Raw genomic sequence first — 10,933 nt, forward strand, 5'->3', positions numbered from 1 at the left:
GAAATTTTACATGAGAAACCAAATTGTTATAAAAATTACTGGGTGACCATGAAGTTAGAAAATGGAGAGTTAGCGAGTAGGGTATAGCTCAGTGGTAGAGTGCATCCTTAGCATGCGCGAAGTCCTGGGTTCATACCTCCATTTAAAAAAAAAAAGAAAAGAAACAGAGTGTTAGTTACAATATTTCTATGGCCAGTGTTATTGAGCCACGAATAGAACACAGCCATCCCTACTCTTGGATGTATCTGTTACATGTATAGAACCTGTGATCCTATTTATAGAGCGCTGTTGGCATGTCAACAATTGCCCATTTGGGCTTATTTTTCTTCTGTCTTCACAGCAAAGAAATCTGCCTCTTGATAACACAGTCCCACATTAGGTGTGATAATATTTACAACTTACAGAATATAGTTCAGCTGACAGTCATTTTGTCTTGTGATGAAGGTTGCAATGATAGTGACGATGATGTTGAGGCTGAAAAGATGTTGTAAAACTGCTTTGTTGTTATTCTGCTTTAGTTCTCTATAAATTGCATCTATGGTGTAACTCAATAATCACAATTTTTTAAAATTTGTAAGTTCATGGCTAGGGTGAAGAGGGAGACACCTCACATTGCTTTCATATACTAAAAAGGAAGAAAAAACGTGAATAATGTACGATTTCTTTGATTGTTAATATACAATTGATATGATAGGATAGAATACAGTATAATAAGCTCCTCCTTTATTTTTTTTTAAATTACAGGAAGTCGGGGTTCTGCAGGTAAGACCATCTATTTCCTTGCCTAACTATAGAGTAAGCACAGCTTCTCTCTTTAGGACTCTTTCATACCAAACACCAACTTTTGATTTGGTTGTGACTTTCCTTGAAACACTAAGATTCTGCTGATTTTCAGAATTCAGTTGCTAACTCAATCTTACACATCTGCTGCTGAAGCCACCGAAACTGCTTGAACCATCGTTGAACTTTCTCTGCCTCTCCCTCTGGCTGCTGTGGCTGCGCTGGATGGTAATCCCTGTTTCCCAGCTGTCGCTGATGACGAGCCTGTCAGTCGGTCCCAAGCGTCTCTGCAGCAGAGAGCAGAGCGCCCCGCAGCCCTTCCCCTGGCAGCACGTATGAGCACTTTTAGGAACAGCCTCACTGCGGCTGTTCTGACTACAGGACAAGGCTAATGAAACAGCTCTAAGAATTTTTCGTAGCAAAAGCAATTCCCTAGATGTGGGTCTCAAATAACAACAACTTGACCTTTGATTATGACACTTTTTCATGAATATTTAGTTACTTCTATGCAGATACTCAGTGATACTGGCAACATTTTATCTACTGAATTTGTTTTTCTGCCACCCCTAGATCATATGTCAAAGAAACGGTTTTAGTAAAATTTAGGAGGAAAGATTCACCATGTATTTATACTCACCATCATATTCCAAAAGATGACAAATCATTTTTTTTTTCACTTCATTAACTTTGCTGACTGCTGACTTCCCTTCTTTTTGCCTTTGGTTCTTACATATATAAGAAAACTGTTATTACTTAAATAATATAACAAAGGAAATACTTATAAAGAACATAAGACTCTTCTGAAAATCAAACTGTTGTTCGAAGTATTGACAATGATGGCCTGCCTGTATGGGTGTCATGGTTACATAAAGATAAAAGCCTAGGTTACAGCATTTGCTTTGTTATTCTCATTCATTGCTGGTGTCATTTCTGGTTATCCTTATTCTAATCAAAATTTGTATACCTCTTTGTACAAAAAGATTTAATTTACCTCTGATTAAAAGCTTGATCTCCTAGAACTTTTGAGGCCGAACATTCCAATAATTGTGCAGGCTGCTCTCCAGGATCAAGTGAATCTTAACTCATAACACAGGCAGCACTTTTGTCTTCTTGTCATGCGTTCCGTGAAAATATAAACTGCACTGAATTGAAGTGTAGCAGGCAGCATAGACTGGTGGTTTGTGTGTGTTTGTGTGTGAAAGAGAGAAGTGAATGTGTGTTTCAACTTGGGATTATCTGTGGTGAAATTCTGTTTTATATTAATTGGCAACATTTCTATTTTAACATAATTGACAGTTTCTAGTCAGCTTAATTACCTGTTTGTTGACTTACTGTTGTAATTAGTAGGCCTGGAATTGTAAATAACTAAAAGCTCCACTTTAATTGGCTTAAAAAATAGAGGACAATTTTCACTGAGTACATTTATTGGTGGAAGGGGAAAGGTAGGGTGAGGCATGGCTTCATGCTGAGGTTTATAATCTCATAAGGGATCCAGCTCTGTGTCCCTCAGCTCTGTCCATCTTCATACACTGGCTTTTCCTCACGATGACTTTATTAAAATGACTGCAGCAGATTTAGGCCTCAGAGATGTCCACGATGTCACCTAAGGAAGGGAGTCCAGTTGCAACACTTCAGCGATCCTGAAGTTTACAGTTACTGGGTCAGCTTCAAGTGAATGTTCAGGTCTGACCCCCATGTCTGTGGTGAAGGAAATGGGATGTGCTGAATCAAGGTCACATTCCTCCCTGGAAGCTTGGAGGATGCCCAGGTCACGTCACCCGGACCTGAGGCTGGGAGGGGAGCCAGTTTTCCTGGAAGCACTGGGATCTCTAAATAAAAACCAGGGACTCTTGGGAAAGGATAGGATGACAGGAAAATATGTACTGAAGGTATAATCCACAAACACAGTTATTTTTTTTAAATCTGCATTGCCTGCTGCAGAAAAGGTCTGTGGTACTCATGCGCTCTTTTCTCCTTTCTATATGGACTGATGTGATTCTAAAAGACATTTGAGCTATTCCTTGTGGTGTCAGAGAGTGGGAGTCAAAGAGGAGTTCGGCAGGGAAGCGGAATGAAGAGAAAGCTGGACCATTTCCCAGCCCTCCTGAGTCAGGTCTGCGCAGTATGGTTTCATTAATCCCTTTGAAGTCATTTCTCAGAACATCAGACACACATTCAAATGCTAGTACAAAAATACATTTCAAAGCCAAATATGAATGCTTTTCACACCATGTATCATTTTGGATTAACCATATCTCTTTGATCAGGTGTAACTAGTCCTCCGGGTTTTAGCCAATAATGGCTTCAGGTAGGCCCGGGAGAGATATTCAAAATATTAACAGCTGCTATGTCATGGGCTTCTGCCAATCACAGCGCCTCCAGCCAAGAAGATGGGTTGCCAGTGAATGTCCCTAATCTATGTGTCCTGATTAAATGATAGCCTGATTAGATCCTTCCACAGGGACCCGTTGAGTAGTTAAATGACTTTTGAATATGTAAGAAAGATTTATTACTCAGAAAACGCAACTCTAGTGGTAAAAATGGATGTCAAATGTCTTGATATTTGTGAGTTTGAGGTCTCTTCCATCTCTATCACTGTTGGTCTTTTGTTATCGGTCTGAACTTTTCTATCATAATAAGTAAATATAAGTTGCTGTCTTTTATTTTTATTAAAAAAAATTAAAAACAAATTTGTGTCAAAGATCAAGTTTATTGTCAAAATGCACACAATCTTGTTTTTAATATTTCTACAGCATTTACAGAACTGTGCAGTTTCACATCATGATTTTGTTCTCCCTTAATTTTCATGATTTACTGGCAAAGATTATTGGTAAAATTTAGAGTTGTTTTCAAAAAACAAACTTGGTTTTGTGGACAGTTGCTGTCTTTTAAATAGATGGTGTATCAAACATACTTAAGCTTTATGATCAAGAAGAACAAATAAATAAATCTCCTAATTATAAATTACTTATCCTACAGTCAGAACCAACTTTTTGTTTTATCTTGTTTTTCACCTGTTGCCCCTGTGTCAATAACCTGTCAGAATATTTTATTTTATCTTTTGGGAGAAAATGTTTGCTGAAAGCAAGCCAGCACGTCTTTGACGGCCATCCACCAATTGTTGTTCAGAGATGAATGATTACAGGACCCGCACTCTGCCAGGCTGTAAGAGAAGGATCATTTTGTGGGGAACCTCAGTTTTTCTCTGGGAGTCACTGCTAACTTCTGGGAAAAAAAATTAGTGACCATTTTTCTCTAGTCACTTCTAGTTTTCTGAAGTCATAGTTCATTGCCAATTCACCATGGAAGTAAAACCCTGGAGTCAAGAAAATCAGTCCCCCTCGTAGGTCAGACAACGTTTAGACATACTTCTCTAACATCAAGAATAAATCGCATTGTCATGTGTAGAGCTATTAATAGCTTAAATTAAAAAATAGTAAACTTTTATTGAAATGATGAGAACTGGATTATTGTTGACTTTCACTGCTACTAAAAACTGCTTCTTAACTGTGACCTCCCTCAAGTTCTAAGTGAAAGAGATAAGAAAAAAAATTGCTTTGAAGGATTCTTTAGAAACCATTGATCTCTTTTTTTCTTCTCCCCTCCTCAGACCAAGCAATGAAGTATCTTAGGCAGAGTTAAAAGAAGCACATCTTGACCATACTTTGAATAAGTTTTTAAAAGTTCCTAGGGCAACATTTTACACTTAAAAAAAAAAAATCAGCCTGTTTCTCATCTCTGTAATAATTCATAGTCCCTAGAACCAGTGTGTTACCAAAGAGAGAGTACTGAGCTTGTCAGTGTAACAATTACTCCAGAATTTATATTCTCAAATACTGAAATACATACTCAGCTTCTTGCATTTCAAATTCAAATGCCCGAGATGGACTTAAAAACTTGATCCTCTTGCATTGTTTCCTGCTCAGTAACTCGCAGAATCTCGATGCCATTTATTGCTTGTAGAAACCCAGGAGTCACCTCTTACTCCCTCCTCTTCGCCCGCACCCAATCAGTGGATAATTTCCTGTCAGTTTTATCTCTTAATGTATCTTAAATCCATCAACTTTTTCTTCTTCACTGCTATTTCCTTCATCCAAGTCACTTAATCTTCTTCTAGTCACACTTTTTCTCTCTCTACGCAATTCATTTTCTCCCAGCTATCAGAATGAGCATATAAAGACCCTCAAACTTGATAAGGACACTGTTTTATTTAAGAGCTTTCAGTGGCTTCCATGATGCCCAGACTTAAAAACAAACAAAACCACTGGCCTTGACATTGTACGTAAGGACCTATGGCAGTGGTTCTTAGCCCTGCCTTCATATTATTATATCTGGGATGGATTCTTTAAGAATATTTCAGGTACCCCAAGGGAGATTGACTTCACTTTCTCAGTTTTGTTTCTGATGTTCCAGGGACAGAGTCTGATTGGTTAAACCAGACGTGCAGGGTGGAGTGGACAGGTAGAGGAATGAATGGGATGGAAGCTTCCCAAAGATTACAGAGTCCTGGCAAACCAATCAATAGGAATTCCATAACCCAGCTTGGAAAATGCCGGGAGTAGAGTGCACAATTACTGTCGTGGTTTCCCCTGTGTATTAGTCAGAGTTCTCCCGAGAAACAGAACCAATAAGATGGATCTCTGTAGCGCTCTATCTGTCTGTCTGTCTCTCCATTTATCCTTCGAATTAGCTCCTGTGATTGTAGAGACTTGAGTCCAAAATTTAATGGAAGAGGCTAACAGGTTAGAGACTCAGGAGAATTATAGTAAAGCAGTCTTCTGGCGAGCAACGAGGTGCTGTTGCAGAGGAAGTCTAAAGGCAGTGTCCTGGGGCATTTCCTCTTGCTCAGTTGAGAGTGGGGAGGTCAGCCTTTTGTTCTATTCAAGTCTTCAACTGACTGAATAAAGTCACCTACACTATAGTGGGCAATCTGCTTTACTCAAAGTCCACTGATTTAAATGTAAATCTCATTCAAAAACATCCTCACAGAGACATCTGGAATGATGTTGGACCAACTCTCCAGGCACCATGGCCCAGCCACATTGACACATAAAATTAGCCATCACACCCTGTTTGTTCACTTTCTTTTGTGCAGCCGTTTAATAGACTGTTTTAAGCAAAGGCAGGATATGTAGAAGTGTTATCTGTTAATTCTGGACTCTTTGCATAAGAATTATGGGGAAAACGTGTTAAAGGACAGATTCTTGAGTCCCAATACAGATTGATGGAATCAGAACTTGCCTCTTTTAATAACTCAGCAAATCATTTTATCCCTGGTAAAATTTGAGAATAATTTATGTTTCTTCTGAATACCCTAATCATATAGCGGTTATTATTATTTTGTTGGATTGTTTGCTTTGCTACATTCACAGTAATAATCGGTGTGTTTGCTTTTCCATTGTCAGCATTGCCCTGAGTTCTCAAGGGCTTGAGCCAACAATTTTATGAAGAATATGAATACAATCCAGAAAAATAACATATGATCTTTCATTCATTATTGTTGTTGTTAGGGGAACAGGGCATTATCCATAATATTTGCTTGGAATGATATTGGAAAAGTAACATTGCCCTAAGTTGCTTTCGCCTGCCTTACAAAATAGTCTAAATTTAATTATAAGAAAACTGTCTGAACTTTGGGTCACAATATGTATTCTCCTGACGAATAAAGATATACAGGAGAGGAAGTTGTCTTTATTATCTTTTACAGTGAATTTGCATATAAAAGCATTTCCAAAATAACTTCCTTAAAATGCAACTCATTTGAAAAATTGGTTTGGTATTCAGAAAGTTCAGTGAATGTTTTATACTAGCATTGCTTTTGTAAAGAGTCATGATGTGTGTTAAAGAATATCAGTGATTCTTGAATAATACTCCAGTTAAAAAAATATTTCATTTATTTTTCTAAAATGTCCCAAACTGGTTTATCTACAAAACCATATTTATACATAATACTATTGAACATGCTTCTGAACGTATTTTGGAAGGTGCTAATTTAGCAGTTCCCATCTTTAAGTACACATTCAATAACAACCATGTTTGAGATTCTACTCTGTACTAGGTAATATATTATGCTCTGGGACATACAGGTATGAATGATATAGACCTTCTATTCCGAAGGAAGGCACAGTTTGAAATTTCCAGAAACACAAATGGATAAATTGCAAAGCCAGGATCTAGATGTTTAATAGATGCCTGAACAGTAGGATACAAGGAGAGGATTATATATTTGTCTTCTAGGTAAACTTGAGGTTAAAAAAAATAACATTGTTTAAAAAAAACATAATTTTGCTATGAGAAATGAGAAAAAGGGAGGTTTTAAAACAGGATAGGGACATGATCAATTAAAAATGCTTTCAGGAAGATCACTTGGCAGGAATTTGGTGGAGGGACTATAGTAGGAGAGCCTGGTGAGAGAAGGAACAGATGGGAAGCTACTGCAATATTTCAGATGAGTGATCCTGAGTTTCTGAATTAAAGCAGTTGCAGTGGAATTAGAGAAGACAAGCCAGACTTGAGAGACATTCTGAGAAAGAACTGACAAGAGAAGCGGATGCTTCGAATATGGGGAAGAAAGGAGTCAATGATGACTCTAAGATTTCCATCTTAGGGTGTGGCATGGGTGCTAATTCCAATAGCACTGTAAGACAGAAGAAGGTGCTGTGTTCTGGGGAAGGGGGCACTGATTTCAGATCTGAACTCACGAAGTTTGATACACCTGTGAAGTAACCACATGGGCATACCCAATTGGAAATACTGATGTGGAACTCAAAAGAGGTCAGGGTTGACAAAGTGGACTTGGAATTCATCAACCTATAGATAACTGAATTTGAGAACGTCGACAAGAATATTCAGAGAGCGCGGAGCGAGGAGGAAACAGAAACAAGACAGGGCTCTGGCTAAGACTAACGCGTATAGTGCAGACTAACGGGAGAGCACTCTTGGAGAAGACCAAGAGAGTGCAGTTCAATGACACTGAAATGGAACAAGGAGAGGGTAGTGTTCTGGATGATAGGGAAGGAAAGAGCCTCAAGAAGTGCATCAGAGCATCATCCCTCCATGATGCACAGAATTCAGGCTTCACTTACCATTTTCTTTCTCTTAACACTCTATCTTCCTTTGCAGTCTCCTCCATTGCCAGTGGGCTTAGAAACTCTTCTTTAAGATGAATATACATCAACATGACTTTCTATCTGATAGTTTCATTTTCTCTGTTCTCCAATCTACTGGCATTTATTTGGGGGTGAAATATGGCATATAGTGTTAAGCTGATGCCTGTCTTCCACACAAAAGTTAATTTTTTTGCCTGAGATATATACCGCATCAAAATGCTTCTGCCTTCACCCTTCTGTCTCATCTGGTTCACTTGCTCCAGCACCAGTAACTACAGCCAGGACTAACTGGGGGTGAACCGTGACCAACTTCACAACACAGACCTCCTGCCTCCTGCCCTAAGCTTCCTTACTGATGCCGAGCAGTGATGTAGATGCATTTCTATTTGATGTCAAAATACATGTAAGCAGGATGTGTGTTTGTGTGTGTGTGCACGTGCTGGGGGAGCTGTAGTAATTAATTTCCTTGGGGCACATCCTTGACTAACCAATGACAGATGGGAGGGGGGCAGCTGGAGATCAACTTTCCTGCCTTATGAGAAATAATTGTCCATACTGCCTCTTAGAAGACAGTCTCAAGGCAGGGCAGTCATTCAACTCAATCCTTGTATCCTCCATTGGCTTTCCCCCTCCTCACCTCCTTCTCCATTCCTTCACTCTTGCTGTCTGGGATTAGATTCCCTAATATAGGTGTATTTTACACACCATTGCCTCAGGATCTGCTTTCCAGGGATCCAAAGCTGACATTTCTCAACAATGACGCCAACAACATTTATTAATAACCCATTCTTGCTTCACTGGTTTGGAATTCTTTTACGATACCATAGGTTATTAGGTGGGTTTCTGGGTGTATAATCTGTTCAGCTGATACTTACTTAGCTTATTTATTAGTTTTAGAACACATTTTAGGATGAGATTTACCAATTATCTTCACATTATCCTCTATTTTCAAAATATCCTTCTTTCTGTTAATGCATAATGTTATCAATATGTAATGTGTAATCTGATCATGGTGCCACGTGATCCATGGGTCTTGTTATCAAAGTTATAGTTGTATGTCATTCGTCAGGGGCCTTAAAAGTCATGAACAACACAATAGTTTCCACATCCCTATGTTTCTGAAACGAAGTGCTGGACCTCTTTGAGAGATGCTCAGAGATTATGAAATTGGTTTAGTCAACAGTATTTCACCTGCCACTTAAAAGTCTGTAGTGAGACTGCTTTGTGAAGAGTTGACAGATTATTGTGTGTCCTCCTCACAGTTTCCCATGAGAGAGTGAAAGATGAAGCCAGCTGTAAGGAATTGCAAAAGGATATTTTGGAAAGCTTGACATAGATTCCCCGGAGCTTGAAGGCCCCTGGAACAAGAACCTGAACCACACCTGGAAAGTGGAAGGAGGAGTGACGCCTGGACAGAGCAGCCAAGGCTGCTGCAGGTCGGAGGCCTTGACTGTGAGCGAGCTGCACTTGGTGGGCAAAGTGTCTGCGGGGAGTGGAGTCGGCCGTGCGCCATTTTGGAAAGGCCTCCAGAGCTGCTCCTGCCAGGGAAGCAAGGGAGAAAAGAGAGGTCCACCCTGGCAGGAAGCTGAGGGAGGAATTATAGGCAGCCAGCACGGTCCATTTGCAATTGGAGGGTGGCAGCAGGGAAATTCTGAGGGTTCTCAGAAAGAACACTTAAAGCATCTTTAAAAGAGGAAATCTTCAATCAAAGAGGCACATGCCCTGAGAGTCAAGTCCTTTTAATTCCTTGTCACTGCGTGAACAGGAGACCATGAGGCTCGGACGACTGTGAATGCCAGGAGCTGCTGAGGTGGAGGAAGGGGCTCAGGGCGAGGCACTGCCTGAATCAGCACCCGGTAGTTGCCTCTGGAGCACACCTGGGAGTCTGTTTTCTCTACCGAAGGTTCCCGTTCTGGTGACTAAGATTTTCTAATCTTATACATGGCTGCCTCCCAGGAAGACAAATCTAGTGCCATGAGCATCGGGACAGGTTAGACAACAGCTCCCTGCCACTTCATGGACATTGCATTCTCTCAGCCCCTCGGGGCCACTGCCTTTACCAAACGAAGACTGGCCTCCTCTGTGCTTCCGGGAAGCCATTCCCAGTGACGCCAAGAAGGATTACCTTCCTCAACAATGCTGTCCTCCGTGATTCCACAGTAGCTTTCCGTCCTTGTTTGTCTCGTATTGTAGCACCAGCTTTTCACACTAAAGAAGAAAGAAGGGAAATCCACACATCTCATCTCTTGTAAGGCAACCAAGCTGGAAATGTCCCTACTCCACGTGAGCTCCAGAGGGCCATGGATCTCTACTTAGCACAGCTCAGAATGACTGGAATACTCTAGGAGGAACAAAGACAGAGTGTGTACATGAGCGGTGAAGGAATTTGGCCAATTCTTCTTTTTTTTAAATGGAAGTACTGGGACTTGAACCCAGGACCTCGTGCAAACTAAACATGTGCTCTACTGCTGATCTATACCCATCCACCCCACAATTATTTTCTTTAAAGTCAAAAGAGTAAAGGTTATGCCATCTCATTCTATGTGGTTAACCTTATTCTTGTTGCCACTGGATCCTAGCATTTTCTTTTTCAGTTAATGCAGGTTCCACCATCCATCACACTTTGGAGGGAACCTTTTGGTGGTCACTCAGTATTGTTGATGTATAAGTCAAGGTCTGGTCAAGTAACAGGTCTCTTTTTCCTGCTCACCCTCCTCTCAGAGAACGGAAGGTACCACATAGAGAAGGAACCTCTCTGTATGCTGCTAACTGTCACTTCTTGACTCCCGCCTGAGGAACTCCATATGGAGCTGCATCTCCTGGACGTTTTACTCTCCAGCTGTGGACAGCCTCCATCCTTCTTCTGAGACTGGAATCAAGATGAATTCATCCCACAGCAGCCAGGCCAAGCATCCTTTGGATACTCCAATGCTTAGGAACCAAGCTTTTTCAAAATAGCTCTGTCCTGTGGTGTTAATATTGCTACACAACCGTACCAAAGCATACTGTTTACACTCAACATTTTTTCCCACAGAATTCTTAAT

Source organism: Camelus dromedarius, chromosome 4, assembly GCF_036321535.1.
Source record: "Camelus dromedarius isolate mCamDro1 chromosome 4, mCamDro1.pat, whole genome shotgun sequence".
Classification (NCBI taxonomy): Eukaryota; Metazoa; Chordata; class Mammalia; order Artiodactyla; family Camelidae; genus Camelus; species Camelus dromedarius.